Source organism: Eschrichtius robustus, chromosome 6, assembly GCF_028021215.1.
Source record: "Eschrichtius robustus isolate mEscRob2 chromosome 6, mEscRob2.pri, whole genome shotgun sequence".
NCBI lineage: Eukaryota > Metazoa > Chordata > Mammalia > Artiodactyla > Eschrichtiidae > Eschrichtius > Eschrichtius robustus.
The window spans coordinates 63,501,191-63,511,257 of NC_090829.1; the positions used below are offsets into that span (position 1 = coordinate 63,501,191).

Below are 10,067 nucleotides of genomic sequence, written 5' to 3' on the forward strand. Positions count from 1 at the left end.
CCTTGTTTTCTCCAAGGTCATTTTTCCTGTTTTATTTTTCTTTCAACTTTTTATTTAAAAAATGTTCAACTTACATATAAGTTGAAAGAATAGTGCACTGAATGCTCATATATCCTTTCCCTAACCATCAGTCATTAACATTTTGCCACATTTGCTTTCTATTTCTAGTTTTTTATTTTTCTGCATCATTTGAAAATAATTGTAGACATCATGACATTTTAGTCCTAAATACTTCAGCATATATTTCTTTTAAGAATAAGGACATTTTCCTACATACCTCAAGATCATTACCACACTCCAAATGTCTAACACTAATTGAATAATATCTTCTGATATCCAGTTCATATTTAAATTCTACCATTTGTGCCCAAACTAACTTTAATAGCATTTTTTTTTTTAGATCCAGGATTGGGTCAAGAGTCACATATTACAGTTAGTTATTATGTTTCTTTATTCTCTTTTAACTTAGAACAGTTCTCCCTTACAAATTTTTTGGGTAGCTTTCATGGTACTGACTTTTTGAAGAGCTTGGGCTAGCCATCTTGTGGAATGTTCTGCATTTTTCTGATTATGTTAAACAGGTTAAACATTTTTGGCAAGTACACTCCCTAGGTAATTTTATGCACTTAAGATTGCATCTCCTTGTTTCATTGTGATTAGATTTAGCTTACACATCCTGGGCAGTAATAATATACATGTGACATTGTGTTCTTTTCAGGACATCACATTTAAAGGCACGCATGCTCACTTGCCCATTGCTGGTGATGTTGATTTGGATTACCCAGTCAAGGTGTTGTCTGCTTTATCAATTTGTTTTTTCCTTGCAATTAATAAGCCATCTTTGCGGAGAAATTTTAAGACCTTGTAAATATCCTGCTCCTTATCAACTTCCCTATAGATTTAGCACCCATTTTCCTGAGCCAATTTTTTTACTATGATGATTGCAAAATGATGATTTTCAAACTTAACCATTCCCTCCACATTGATCAGTACTTCCTGGCTCTATAAGATGTCCCAGGTTCATATTGTACTTTCCATGTCCTAGTCCTGGAATCAGCTATTTCTCCAAGGAGCTCTGGTTCCTTTTATTGGTTGCCTTTACTGTTGGAGGATATTTTCACTGCATGAATTGTAGTTATAGGTTAGCAATTTTTTCCCCTTCAGTATTTTAAAGATGTCGTTCCATTGTCTTCTGGTTTGCGTTATTTCTAAGTCAATGTTTTATCATTGTTTAATTTTTGTTTTCATTTTTCTCTGCCTTTAAGATTTTTCTGTTTATCTTTGGTTTTTAGCATTTGAGCTTCTTGGATCTGTGGGGTGATATTTTCTCATAATATCTGAGATGTTTGAAATGTTTCAGCCATTATTTTTTCAAATATATTTTTGCATGCTATAATATCTCATCTCTCCTGGGACTCCAATTACATGTGTTAGACTGCCTAATATTGTCCTACAGGTCGCTAAGGCTCTGGTCAATTTTTGCATTTTTTTTCTCCCTGTGATTCACTTTGGATAGGTCTATTGACTTGCCTTCAAGTTCACCGATCTTTTTTTCCTGCAGTGTCTAATCTGCCCTTCAACCCATTTGGCAAATTTTTTATTTCTGATATTGTATTCTTCAATTCTAGAATTTCCATTTGATGCTTTTTAATAGTTTCCCTTTACCTACTGAATTTCCCCAATTGTTCACTCACTATGTTCGTTTTTTCCCTTTAAATCCTTAAACATTTTTATAATGGCTTTTTAAAAGTCTGTGTCTGTTAATTCCAACACCTCTTATCATGTTTGAGTTTGTTTCTCTTAACTTTTTTTCCTTGATTTTGAATCACATTTTACTGCTACTTCACCTGTCCACTGATTTTTGATTGTCATGTGTACATTGTACATTCTACACTGTGGGAATTATGTGGCTTTTCTTTAAAGTTTGTTGAGGTTCATTTTAGTAGGCAATCGATTTACTGGTGAATCAATTTGATTTTTTTCTTCAAGACTTGTTTTAAGCCTTGTTAGGACTGGTTTAGAGTATTCCTTACTGAAGAGCTAGACTAGCTCTACTCCTGAGATGTGGCCTTTCCGAGGCCTTAATTGAACTGCACCATTGTTCAGCCACTCTGGCTGGTTGGAACAGCTATGTCTCCCAGTCCTGTGAGACCGCTGGAATCTCTGTGCAGCTCCCAACTTCTCAATAGCTGTTCTCTGCCAGGCTTTGCAGACTCTCATCTCTCTATGCTCAGCTGAGTATTCAGTCAACCACTTGAGGGGACCCCCTATGCAGATTTCTGAATCTCCTTCTCTTACAGCTCTCTCCTTTTCAGTACGCTGCCTCACAAATTTCAGCTGTTTCAACAGCCCTAAAATCTAACTTCTACCTCTTCAGCTCAATGAGCCCACTGTTCTCTGCTTGGGCTCTACCTCTCTGTACTGTGGTCTAGAAACTGTCTCCAGGAAGAAAGCCAGGTTACGGTGGAGCTCATATGGGCGTTTCTTCCCTTAGGGATCACGGTTCTGTACTACCTGTTGTCCCAATGTCTAAAAAAAGTTTCTTTATACATTTTGTCTAGTTTTGTAATTATTTATGGCAGGAGGGCTAGTCCAGTGCTAGTTACTCTGTCATAGCCAGAACTGTTGGAAAATTTTAAATGCCAAATACAGTTCTTAAAAAAAACCACACTTCTTGAACTTTTAATTTCTTCTTTCAGCACTGGTAAATTTGATGAAACCATCTGTTTTATGTTCCCTTTTTTCTTCCTTTTTGGTTCTTTTAGATTAATAAAATATTTTCTATAATTTCCTTTTTTTTGGTCAAATTGTCAGTTATACTTTCTTTCACTATTTTTTTAGTTTTGCACTAATGATTATCCAATAGGATGACAACTTGATTTTCTTTACTTTGTATTTGATTTGGAAAATTTGCCAAGAGGATTTTTTTCTTTACCTTTAAAATTGTTTTACTCTGATATATCTCAGAGTTGACTATTCTGGTCAATTTTCCTATGTACATAGGTGCATTCAACATGTAGATTTAGGCCATCTTTACTTTCAGAAAGTTTTCTGGGATTATATTTCTTTGGGGTTAAACACTTCATATTTATTTAATTTATAATCTACTTTATGGTGGTATAATTCATATAAAATAAAGTTCACCAATTTGAAGTGTGTAATTTGATGAGTTTTGACAAGTCATATATAGTTGTATAATCATTACTACAATCACTATTGGATTATAGTTTTAAATATTAGTTTCATTCCATTGTTCTGTTTTGCTTTTTCAGCAACTCCAATTATATGTATATAAATTTTTTTTGCCTATTCTCTATAGCTATCATCTTTTCTCTGATCATTTTACCTCCTAATTTATTAATTTTTCTCTTGGCTATATCCCTTATTATATTTTCAATTGAATTTTCATCTATCTCCTTTGGGCATCTTGTGATTTAATCTTTACTTCTGAAATTTTTTTATTAAAAAAAATTTAAAGATTTTATTGAGATATAATTGACATAACATTATATTACCTTCAGGTGTACAACATATTGAGTTGATATTTGTATATATTTCTTTTTTCTTTCTCTTTTTAAAATGTTCTTTATACAGCGGGTTCTCATTAGTTATCCATTTTATACATATTAGTATATATACGTCAATCCCAATCTCCCAATTCATCACACCACCACCACCACCCCCGCCATTTTCCACCCCTAGTGTCCATACGTTTGTTCTCTACATCTGTGTCTCAATTTCTGCCCTGCAAACTGGTTCATCTGTACCATTTTTCTAGGTTCCACATATATGCGTTAATACACGATATTTGTTTTTCTCTTTCTTACTTCACTCTGTATGACACTCCCTAGATCCACCCACGTCACTACAAATGACCCAATTTTGTTCTTTTTTATGGCTGAGTAATATTCCATTGTATATATGTACGACATGTTCTTTATCCATTCATCTGTCGATGGGCATTTAGATTGCTTCCATGTCCTGGCAATTGTAAATAGTGCTGCAATGAACATTGAGGTGCATGTGTCTTTTTGAATTATGGTTTTCTCTGGGTATATGCCCAGTAATGGGATTGCTGGGTCACATGATAATTCTATTTTTAGTTTTTTAAGGAACCTCCATACTGTTCTCCATAGTGGCTGTATCAATTTACATTCCCACCAACAGTGCAAGAGGGTTCCCTTTTCTGCACACCCTCTCCAGCATTTGTTGTTTGTAGATTTTCTGATGATGCCCATTCTAACTGGTATGAGGTGATACCTCATTGTAGTTTTGATTTGCATTTCTGTAATAACTAGTGATGTTGAGCAGCTTTTCATGTGCCTCTTGGCCATCTGTATGTCTTCTTTGGAGAAATGTCTACTTAGGTCTTCTGCCCATTTTTTGATTGGGTTGTTTGCTTTTTTAATATTGAGCTGCATGAGCTGTTTATATATTTTGGAAATTAACCCTTTGTCCATTGATTTGTTTGCAAATATTTTCTTCCATTCTGAGGGCTGTCTTTTCGTCTTGTTTGTAGTTTCCTTTGCTGTGCAAAAGCTTTTAAGTTTCATTAGGTTCCATTTCTTTATTTTTGTTTTTATTTCCATTACTGTAGGAGGTGGATCAAAAAAGATCTTGCTGTGATTTATGTCAAAGAGTGTTCTTCCTATGTTTTCCTCTAAGAGTTTTACAGTGTCCAGTCTTACATTTAGGTCTCTAATCCATTTTGAGTTTACTTTTGTGTATGGTGTTAGGGAGTGTTCTAATTTCATTCTTTTACATGTAGCTGTCCAGTTTTCCCAGCACCACTTATTGAAGCGACTGTCTTTTCTCCATTGTATATCCTTGCCTCCTTTGTCATACATTAGTTGACCATAGGTGTGTGGGTTTATCTCTGGGCTTTCTATCCTGTTCGATTGATCTGTATTTTTGTTTTTGTGCCAGTACCATATTGTCTTGATTACTGTAGCTTTGTAGTATAGTCTGAAGTCAGGGAGTCTGATTCCTCCAGCTCCTTTTTTTTCCCTCAAGACTGCTTTGGCTATTCGGGGTCTTTTGTGTCTCCATACAAATTTTAAGATTTTTTGTTCTAGTTCTGTAAAAAATGAAATTGGTAATTTGATAAGGATTGCATTGAATCTGTAGATTGCTTTGGGTAGTATAGTCATTTTCACAATATTGATTCTTTCAATCCAAGAACATGGCATATCTCTCCATCTGTTTGTGTCATCTTTGATTTCTTTCATCAGTGTCTTATAGTTTTCTGCATACAGGTCTTTTGTCTCCCTAGGTAGGTTTATTCCTAGGTATTTTATTCTTTTTGTTGCAATGGTAAATGGGAGTGTTTCCTTAATTTTTCATTCAGATTTTTCATCATTAGTGTATAGGAATGCAAGAGATTAATTGTGCATTAATTTTGTATCCTGCAACTTTACCAAATTAATTGATTAGCTCTCGTAGTTTTCTGGTGGCACCTTTAGGACTTTCTATGTATAGTATCATGTCATCTGCAAACAGTGATAGTTTTACTTCTTCTTTTCCAATTTGTATTCCTTTTATTTCTTTTTCTTCTCTGATTGCTGTGGCTAGGACTTCCAAAACTATGTTGAATAATAGTGGTGAGAATGGACATCCTTGTCTTGTTCCTGATCTTAGAGGAAATGCATTCAGTTTTTCACCATTGAGAATGATGTTTGTTGTGGGTTTGTCATATATGGCTTTTATTATGTTGAGGTAGTTTCCCTCTATGCCCACTTTCTGGAGATTTTTTTCATAAATAGGTGTTGAATTTTGTCAAAAGCTTTTTCTGCATCTATTGAGATGATCATATGGTTTTTCTTCTTCAATTTGTTAATATGGTGTATCACATTGATTGATTTGCACATATTGAAGAATCCTTGCATCCCTGGGATAAATCCCACTTGATCATGGTGTATGATCCTTTTAATGTGTTGTTGGATTCTGTTTGCTAGTATTTTGTTGAGGATTTTTGCATCTATATTCATGAGTGATATTGGTCTGTAATTTTCTTTTTTTGTAGTATCTTTGTCTGGTTTTGGTATCAGGGTGATGGTGGCCTCATAGAATGAGTTTGGGAGTGTTCCTCTGCCATTTTTTGGAAGAGTTTGAGAAGGATGGGTGTTAGCTCTTCTCTAAATGTTTGATAGAATTCACCTGTGAAGCCATCTAGTCCTGGACTTTTGTTTGTTGGAAGATTTTTAATCACAGTTTCAATTTCATTACTTGTGATTGGTCTGTTCATATTATCTATTTCTTCCTGGTTCAGTCTTGGGAGGTTATACCTTTCTAAAAATTTGTCCATGTCTTCCAGGTTGTCCATTTTATTGGCATAGAGTTGCTTGTGGTAGTCTCTTAGGATGCTTTGTATTTCTGCGGTGTCTGTTGTAACTTCTCCTTTCTCATTTCTAATTTTATTGATTTGAGTCCTCTCCCTCTTTTTCTTGATGAGTCTGGCTAATGGCTTATCAATTTTGTTTATCTTCTCAAAGAACCAGCTTTTAGTTTTATTGATCTTTGCTATTGTTTTCTTTGCTTCTATTTCATTTATTTCTGCTCTGATCTTTATGATTTCTTTCCTTCTACTAACTTTGGGTTTTGTTTGTTCTTCTTTCTCTAGTTCCTCTAGGTGTAAGATTAGATTGTTTATATGAGATGTTTGTTGTTTCTTGAGGTAGGATTGTATTGCTACAAACTTCCCTCTTAGAACTGCTTTTGCTGCATCCCATAGGTTTTGGATCATTGTGTTTTCATTGTCATTTGTCTCTAGGTATTTTTTGATTTCCTCTTTGATTTCTTCAGTGATCGCTTGGTTATTTAGTAATGTATTGTTTAGCCTCCATGTGTTTGTGTTTTTTACATTTTTTTCCCTGTAATTGATTTCTAATCTCATAACATTGTGGTTGGAAAAGATGCTTGATATGATTTCAATTTTCTTAAATTTCTTGAGGCTTGATTTGTGACCCAAAGTGTGATCTATCCTGGAGAATGTTCCATGCGCACTTGAGAAGAAAGTGTAATCTGCTGTTTTTGGATGGAATGTCCTATAGATATCAATTAAATCTATCTGGTCTATTGTGTCATTTAAAGCTTGTGTTTCCTTATTAATTTTCTGTTTGGATGATCTGTCCATTGGTGTCAGTGAGGTGTTAAAGTCCCCTACTATTATTGTGTTACTGTCGATTTCCTCTTTTATAGCTGTTAGCAGTTGCCTTATGTATTGAGGTGCTCCTATGTTGGGTGCATATATATTTATAATTGTTATATCGTCTTCTTGGATTGATCCCTTCATCATTATGTAGTGTCCTTCCTTGTCTCTTGTAACGTTCTTTATTTTAAAGTCTATTTTATCTGATATGAGAATTGCTACTCCAGCTTTCCTTTGATTTCCATTTGCATGGAATATCTTTTTCCATCCCCTCACTTTCAGTCTGTACGTGTCCCTAGGTCTGAAGTGGGTCTCTTGTAGACAGCATATATATGGGTCTTGTTTTTGTATCCATTCAGCGAGCCTGTGTCTCTTGGTTGGAGCATTTAATCCATTCACGTTTAAGGTAATTATCAATATGTATGTTCCTATTATCATTTTCTTAATTGTTTTGGGTTCGTTTTTGTAGGTCCTTTTCTTCTCTTGTGTTTCCCACTTAGAGAAGTTCCTTTAGCATTTGTTGTAGTGCTGGTTTGGTGGTGCTGAATTCTCTTAGTTTTGCTTGTCTGTAAAGCTTTTGATTTCTCTGTCAAATCTGAATGAGATCCTTGCCGGGTGAAGTAATCTTGGCTGTAGGTTCTTCCCTTTCATCACTTTAAGTATATCATGCCACTCCCTTCTGGCTTGTAGAGTTTCTGCTGAGAAATCAACTGTTAACCTATGGGAGTTCCCTTGTATGTTATTTGTCGTTTTTCCTTTGCTGCATTCAATGATTTTTCTTTGTTTTTAAGTTTGGCAAATTTGATTACTATGTGTCTCGGTGTTTTCTCCTTGGGTTTATCCTGTATGGGACTCTCTGCGCTTCCTGGACTTGGGTGGCTGCTTCCTTTCCCATGCTAGGGAAGTTTTCGACTATAATGTCTTCAAATATTTTCTCGGGTCCTTTCTCTCTCTCTTCTCCTTCTGGGACCCCTATAATGTGAATGCTGTTGTGTTTAATGTTATCCCAGAGGTCTCTTAGTCTGTCTTCATTTCTTTTCATTCTTTTTTCTTTATTCTGTTCTGCAACAGTGAATTCCACCATTCTGTCTTCCAGGTCACTTGTCCATTCTTCTGCCTCAGTTATTCTGCTATTGATTCCTTCTAGTGTAGTTTTCATTTCAGTTATTGTATTGTTCATCTCTGTTTGTTTGTTCTTTAATTCTTCTAGGTGATTGTTAAACATTTCTTGCATCTTCTTGATCTTTGCCTCCATTCTTTTTCCGAGGTCCTGGATCATCTTCACTACCATTATTCTGAATTCTTTTCCTGGAAGGTTGCCTATCTGCACTTCATTTAGTTGTTTTTCTGGGGTTTTATCTTGTTCTTTCATCTGGTACATAGCCCTCTGCCTTTTCATCTCGTCTATTTTCCTGTGAATATGGTTTTAGTTCCACAGGCTGCAGGACTGTAGTTCTTCTTGCTTCTCTGTATATATTTCTATTTGACTTTTTCTTCTATCTCTTTCCTGAGTTTGATTAACTCATTTCACATCTTGGTTTTTGTCCATTTCTATCCAGAAAATTTGAATTTTGGTGTTTTATATCTTCAAATGCCTATTTAATAATATTTAATTGCTGTTGGATATTGTGTCACGATTTTCATCCATTTCTTTGTTGCTTTGGAGGGGAACAAATTCATCAGCTGAACATATTAGCATCTCACTTATTGTTTTCTTCTCAAAGTGGCTTGGTATAGATGCTGCCTGTGATTTGTTTATTTAAAAGTGTGTTGAATTTTCCCGGCCTGCTAATAACAGGTGTTTCTTTGTGGGGAGAGGTAAAGGGCTTGGGTGGTTTACTAAGGTTCTTAGTTCAGGAATGCCTTCTTCTATTGATAAGTGGAGTGAAATTTCTTTAATAGATTGTGCTTTTCTGAGGGAGAGATTAGTGTGTTTTCTGATTTTGCAATTTTCTTTTGTTTCTGTAGGACTTCTACTTTCCACCATTTCCCAGTCTCCAAGTAATGCTTCCCCCTTCTAAGCAGCCTTCCTCTCCCTAGGAGTGGAGGGTTTCCAAGACTGTTATTTTTGGTTCTGTGCATTTTTGAGCCTCTCCTAGATTCCTCAGTGTCCAGTGCTCTGGCCTGCCAGGTTGCAGACCTAATCTCAGTCTCCCTCCCGCCCTCACTTCCTTCCTTCCTTCCTTCCTACAGGTTTATTCAACACTAAACAATCTCTTCCAGATTTACTGAGGTGGCTGACCACATCCACGGCCAAACACACCTTTAAATTGGAATTCAGTTGCTGACCCAGCCTGGCCTTAGCTCTCCTTTTGGCACCAGAGGGCACAATGCTTGGTCTGTAGGCGTTTCTGTCAGCTTCCCCTTGTGTGAGTCTTGCAGGTTGTTCTCCCTCCAGAACTTTGGGCTGTGGCCAGTCTCAGGACGGCTGCAGTGCAGGGTGGCAGGCCCGTCTCAGGGGGCAGATGGAGGCAATCACAGAAATACTGGATACCCTTGCTGGTAAGGTATCAGTAGAAATGTCTCCAGGCAAACTGTTCCTTCCTGTAGCCTGGTGATGTGAGACAGTATGGCCTTCATGATGTGAAGACTGGGCACATTCTTGTCTGCCAGCTCAGTGTGTTTAGGCATGTGGACATCTTTTTTGGCCACCATCACCCCCTCCCTTAAAAGGAGTTCATAAATGACAAGCAGGTCCTTCTTGGGCATCAACATCGAGATGGCTGCTGCATCCGGGGCTGGAGCTGGAGAAGGATTCTTAGCATTCTTCTACTCAAGATGAGACCCTCTCTTTTTGAAGTGGTGACTTTTATTCATGTTCTTCCACTGCTAGAATTCCCCTGAACCCATCCTTCTTCCCTGCAGTCTTCACCTGACTTTCTAGTTAGAGCTCTGGAGTGAGCTCTGGAGCCAGCTTTGC

The 10,067-nt window shown here is 36.5% G+C and overlaps 1 pseudogene; it reads right to left on the reverse strand.

Moving 5' to 3' along the window:
* Positions 1-9,372: 9,372 nt before the first annotated feature.
* LOC137765659 (small ribosomal subunit protein eS10-like) lies at positions 9,373-9,862 on the reverse strand (annotated as a pseudogene).
* Between the last annotated feature and the right edge of the window lie 205 nt (positions 9,863-10,067).